Genomic DNA, 6000 nt, shown 5'->3' on the forward strand with positions numbered 1-6000 from the left:
ATATTTTATGAAGGGGTTGCATGTATAATAAAGTCTTGGGATATAATTTATTAATAAGGCCTAGAGTGCAATTATATTTATATAATGGTATTAAATATAATTAATGGTAACTTTGAACTTGTCAAGAGTTGATGGAAAAGCCCAAGGCCCATTGGAGCTGGTGTCTTATTGGTCCCTTTTGGTCCCACTTCAAGCCACACACTAAAGTCCAATTGGAAAGGCCCAATAGGCCAGCCCAATTAGATAATCAGTTAGTTATAAAGGGAGAAACATACAGAATTTTTTATGAGAAGAAAAAGAAAATAAGAAACGGTGTGTAAGAGAGTGTGAGACACACTTTCATTCTCCCTTGAAAATTGATTGAGAGACCACACATCTTGGGCGTAAAGTGGAATTGAAGTGAAGATTAAAAGTGTTCCCAAGTGCTTCTAATCTTTGTTTTGAATTTCTCCACACCAAGGTACGCCATCTTGTTCTTAAATTCTGAAATTTACATAGTGCACGTTATCGATCATGAATGAAATAGATCCTTGTTTGTTGCTTCCGCTATGTGTTTTGTATGAGATACAAAACCAGAATTTTTCCTTCATGATATAGATAATAGTGATAATTATGTAATGTGAATAAAGGAAAATCTGCCACTAATTGAGTCAGCTATTACTCATGATGTACTAAATTTATCTTTGTCTTAATAAAGTTACAAGGTAAACGTGGATGGGGTGGTTTTTGCTTAGTCTCGACAGGCGAGTGTAGGTGTGGAAATTTGAGATCATGAGGGAAGAGTTACGGCTACTTTAAGTAGAAGATTTCATCAACAGTTGGGGCTGTTGGAGATTGAAGTGAAAGCCATGGAGGTATGAGTGTCTTTTGCTTGGGATGTTGGTCTAAAAGATGTGGTCTTTGTATGTGATTCTAAGATAGTAGCTGATACTCTTTAGGGATAATACACACCACCTGTGGTTGTCTCAAACATTCTAGCTAGGGTAGCTCTGAAGCTCCTAGACTTCCAATCAATAAAAGTCTCTCATGTAAAGCGTCAAGGCAAAATACCAGCTTATATTTTGTATGTGAATGATATAGATAATAGTGATAATTATGTAATGTGAATAGAGGAAAATCCGCCACTGATTGAATTAGCCATTACTCATGATGTACTGAATTTATCTTCATCTTAATAAAAATACAAGTTTTTCATAAATTAAAAAAAAAAAAAAACTAAAAAGTATTAGGTATCGTGGACATTTATGTATTTTAAATATAAATGTACTTTGAAGGACTATTGGAGGTGTAATAGAATATGAAATCACAGTATCTTTTTTTAGTGGTTGTTGAGAACCTTGAGGTAAAGATTTTTTATTTTTAGACTTCGAAATTGGTGTATTGTTATTTGTAGAAAAAGAAAAAATAAAGAAAAATATGCCCTTTTGCAGGCTTACGATTGTGTTAAAAATTGTTTTTTTTTTTTTGGGTTTTATTTATTTATTTATAAATTCCAACTTTTTTTTTTATAATTTATAAATTCCAACTTAAAATACTAACAATTAATCAAATTATAAAACTATACAATAACATAGAAGATGAAATTCATGCCCTACAAAAAAGTTAAATAGCCACTTTAATGCAAATCTAAAACCCAAAACATCCCCCCCCCCCCACCCACACACACATATAAACAAATAAATTAATAATTTTAAAACAGAAGTTTAGAGAAATTATGTCATGTCTATTACTTCCTAACTTACAACACATTCAACACAATTCCTAAATCATGTAGGATGGTAAACACGACTTGCTTGTAGAATTTATTGGAGCACGATATAATTTTGTAATTACCAATACTCATGGATTGTTGATTTATCTTAAATGAATTACAATTTGCATTTAACATATGCTTGAATTTTCCAAGATTAATTATTATTTGTAATATTTCTTTCACGATAAAATTAAATCCCGCACAAGGCAAGTTTAACACTAGTCAAACTCCCTCAAGTCAGACTTATGCAAATCTATCGGGAAGCCAATAAAAATGCAGACATGTTAGCCAAAAGAGGATGCCCTTAGGGTGAAGATTTTGTTGTTTTTTATGCCAATAAATATGGAAACTTCTCTTTTGTTAAGCTTTGATGTTTATGGTTTGTACGGTAATAGAATGTCTGCCGCTTGTGTCTTTTGGATGGTTTTTTTTAATGTTAATCTCCTTATTACCAACAAATAAGAATTATTAAAAACAAAGTAGAGAAAGTAAAAAGTAAAAATCAGTAAAAATGTTATCATTAAAAATCAGTTGATTAATGTGTACATATCCAAGAATATTAATAAAAAAAATGTACATCCTCATTCCATGGAACACATGTAACATGTTATGTTAAGTTTAAATTATTATATAACTTTAGAATTGTATCATTTGTTTTTCTTTCAAAATATAAGTATAATTTCTATATTAGAGAAACTTGAAAATTAAGTTAATATTTTGAATATTTATCATTTTTATTGCTTTTTTAGAGCTCATGTCTCCAATTTATAATGCTTATTTTGTTTGTATTTTTTACCGCAAAACTAAAGAGTTTGGATCAAATAGAATAAAATTTCATACTTTTCAACCCATAAATTAAGAATAAATATATAAATTTTGAGCCCGAAACTAAAAGGAAACCTACAAAAAAATCAATTTGAGACCCATTTAATCCAAAATGGACCGAATGGACCAATGAGGCCTGAAAGAGACCGATTGGACCAAATGAAACTGAAGTAAACCAAATGGACCAAAGTGGACCAAATAATTTTTTTATTATTAATGTTGTTAATGTGAAACTAACTAATCATGTCATTTTGTATTTTTTTTTTATACTATTAAAAATTTAAATGAAAACGTTCATAAGATGTATTATATTATTTGAAAGATTGTGTTGTTTGATTAACATTAATTTAAAAAATGCTTAAATAACTTCATGTAATAATAAATTTGGACAAAATAATTAAATTTATTTATTTAGTTATTTACTAATAGATTTTGCTTCTGAAATGGAGTGAAATGGATGTAGTAAAAATGAATATTACACTTAAACTTTTAGACTTATATGTATGAGATAGGTTCAAGTTACACCTAGTGTAATTTTAAAAAGTTACACATTTTTTAAACCATTAGATTTAAGTTGATCTAACAATTAAAAAAAAGACTATAATTATTACAAATATTCAGATTAGAATCTAATTAATTACCCTCATTTATTACCTTTTAAACCCAAAAAAAGTTTGACTTCTGACTCTCTCTCTCATTTATGTTTCTCTCTCTCTCTCTCTCTCTCTCTTGTACCACCTCCACAAGTTGCAAGCAAAAAGAAAAGAAAAAAAGAAGAAGCAAAATGGTATACAATGATGCTATTGCTGGCATACCATATCATAAGCAATTGGTTATTACAAGACCATCCTTGAAGATCAATCTTAGATGCTTAGTGATGGTTGTGGGTGTTGGAACGCAAAAGTGTGTTCTATGTCAACTTTCATATGCAACTTACTTGCTCCTTCAGCTACCATTTCCCTTTTCTTTCTTCTTTTAGAGTTTGTAAGAAATTAATCTTGTTACTGCAAAGGATTATGAGATAACTCTGGAGTTCAAAATAGTGATAGCAATTCAACCTTTTAGACTTTGGTGATGCATAAAGTTTAATTAAGGAACCTGAATGCCATATAGTCATGGTCCTGCCTTTTGTCATTCCTGCTTGCGTGCATGTGATCGATATTTTGCATAGCTTAAAGGAACCTGTCAATTTTATGTTAGTAGAACTATAAAACATTATCAGTACTTTGGACCACCTACAAGCATGCACAGGTTTAGCCAAAAAAAATTAGATAAAGGTATTTAGGGTGGTCTAAAGGGATTTTGCCTTGGTATCATGTACTTACTAGAATGGTGCAGGATTGGCAAATGACTTTTATATTAGGCCTTCTAAAAGCTCATGCTATGACTTTCACATTGATCCTATGAAGACTTTGTATTAGGAAGCATAACCCAATCAAGTCGTGACTTATATTTGCTTACAATGGGACAAGACAACGACTTTGAAATACTACGATCTTCTTGATAAAAACATAAATGAACCTAATTTTGTACTATTTCCATTTCCATTGGAAAAGAAAATAACTTAGCACATAAATTATAAGATATCAAATCATTACATTTTTCTTTTCTTGAATAATCGTGGTGATCAAAATCTCTTCCACCCTCAAAACTTGTTTGTCAATCGTGGTGATCAGAAATCCCATTATGCAAGCAGCAGCTGTGGCTTTTTTTTTTCCCATCTGCCGGCAACTTGGCCGTGGAGGTGGAAGAGCAGTGGAGGAGAAAGAAAGAGAGAGAAATGTGTAGTTGAGGAGAAGGAGAGAGATGTATACCTTTTTTAAGGTTTAAAGATAGCTGTGGAATGTAATAAATAAGAGATAATTAATGAAATCTTAATTAGAATATTACCATTAATGGGTATCTTTTTTGACCGTTGGATCTACTTAAATATGATGGTTTAGAAAATGTGTAACTCTAAAGAGTTACACCAGGTGTAACTTGAACCCGTCTCTCTCTCTCTCTCTCTCTCTCTCTCTCTCTACTTAAATATGATGGTTTAGAAAATGTGTAACTCTAAAGAGTTACACCAGGTGTATCTGATCATTGGTTCATCTTAAAAAAAATGTATATCTTTTAAATTGTAGTTCTTTTTTTAACACCTTAATTGTGTTTCAATACAAAATTTTAACAAAACATTTTTAAAAACATGAAAAATAAGAGCATGTTTGGTAGCTGAATTTAAAAACAAAAAATTGGGGCCCACAAAAAATTTCTTGTTCAATTAATTACATTAAAAAAAATTGTTATGTAATAATTTTCTCATTTTTCATCTTACAAACAATTTTCGAGAAGATGCCTCTCTCAGTTTTTGTTCTCAAAATCCCTAGAGTAATATGATAATATTTTTTTCTCGTTCTTTGTTCAAACCTTTCTCTCTCTTTCTACTATTCCCCTCTCTCCCTCTATAATGCGATTGGGAATTGTTGGAAAAGGTTAGTTTTTCACTTTTTGTCTCATTAATGTTTTTTTAGTCTAGCTTTCTGGCATTTTCAAAATAAACTAAATTTTAGCTTTTTGAAACACATTTTGCATAAAAATTACTTAAAATTATATCTTTGATATACACTATGCAAAGAAGGTACGGAAAATAAGAAAGTTCCAAAAAAAAAACACTCACTTTTTCTCATGGACCACCACGACCAATCTTGAGATCTACCACAAGACCGACCCTGATATCCATCATGCGTCCTCCCCTCTCAATTGTGGGTCTTGTAATTCGTGGTGAGTATTGGGTTTAGTGGTTGGTGTGCTCTAGGTTGTTGAGTTTGCTAGTGCTGTTGTGATCCTCACCAAAAAAATAAAAATAAAAATAAAAATAAAGAGTAGCAGAATTAGTGTTTAGGTTAGGGGAAGAAGAAAAAGCAAAATCCAATTACTACATGACAAAAAAAAAAAAAAAAAAAAAAAACCCTAATCAATTAGCATAAATTCGTACCTATACAGAAACAATCCACCAATAATTGCTCAGTAAAAGTAAAATCCTCCGTAGAATCCTCCATTGTGTAATTTTAGAGAGATCGATCGTACAAGAAGAATCTGAAACACGATGCAACCCTACTGTTAGTGTTATTTTTTGGAGTGGGCGGTGCTGAACATCAATTATTTATTCTATTAAGTTTGGGGGCCTTGGTTTTTTTTTATTAATTATTATTATTATTATGGGTTAGGCCAGACTTTAGTAGATTGGGTCAACCTCAGCCCGGTCCATATTTGTGCCATGTCCATTTACGGATGCTATATTTCTTGTGATAAATTAAAGGAATATACTAGAGATCTAGCTTAAAAGTAAAACATAGACAAAAAAGTAACGTATAAAAACTAAATCGAAATCAAGTGTAAAAGAATGTAGCAACTTGTAGTCTGTTTGGATACTGCTTATT

General features: G+C 31.0%; 1 long non-coding RNA gene across 1 annotated transcript in view; it reads right to left on the reverse strand.

Annotated features, from left to right (window-relative positions):
* Positions 1-5375, reverse strand: part of LOC142624430 (uncharacterized) — a 47793-nt gene extending 42418 nt beyond the window's left edge. The window contains exon 1 of the long non-coding RNA XR_012842334.1: positions 5238-5375. This is a non-coding gene — a long non-coding RNA (uncharacterized LOC142624430). The remainder of the gene's footprint in view (positions 1-5237) is intronic.
* Between the last annotated feature and the right edge of the window lie 625 nt (positions 5376-6000).

Source organism: Castanea sativa, chromosome 2 (genome assembly GCF_040712315.1).
Source record: "Castanea sativa cultivar Marrone di Chiusa Pesio chromosome 2, ASM4071231v1".
Taxonomy (NCBI): domain Eukaryota; kingdom Viridiplantae; phylum Streptophyta; class Magnoliopsida; order Fagales; family Fagaceae; genus Castanea; species Castanea sativa.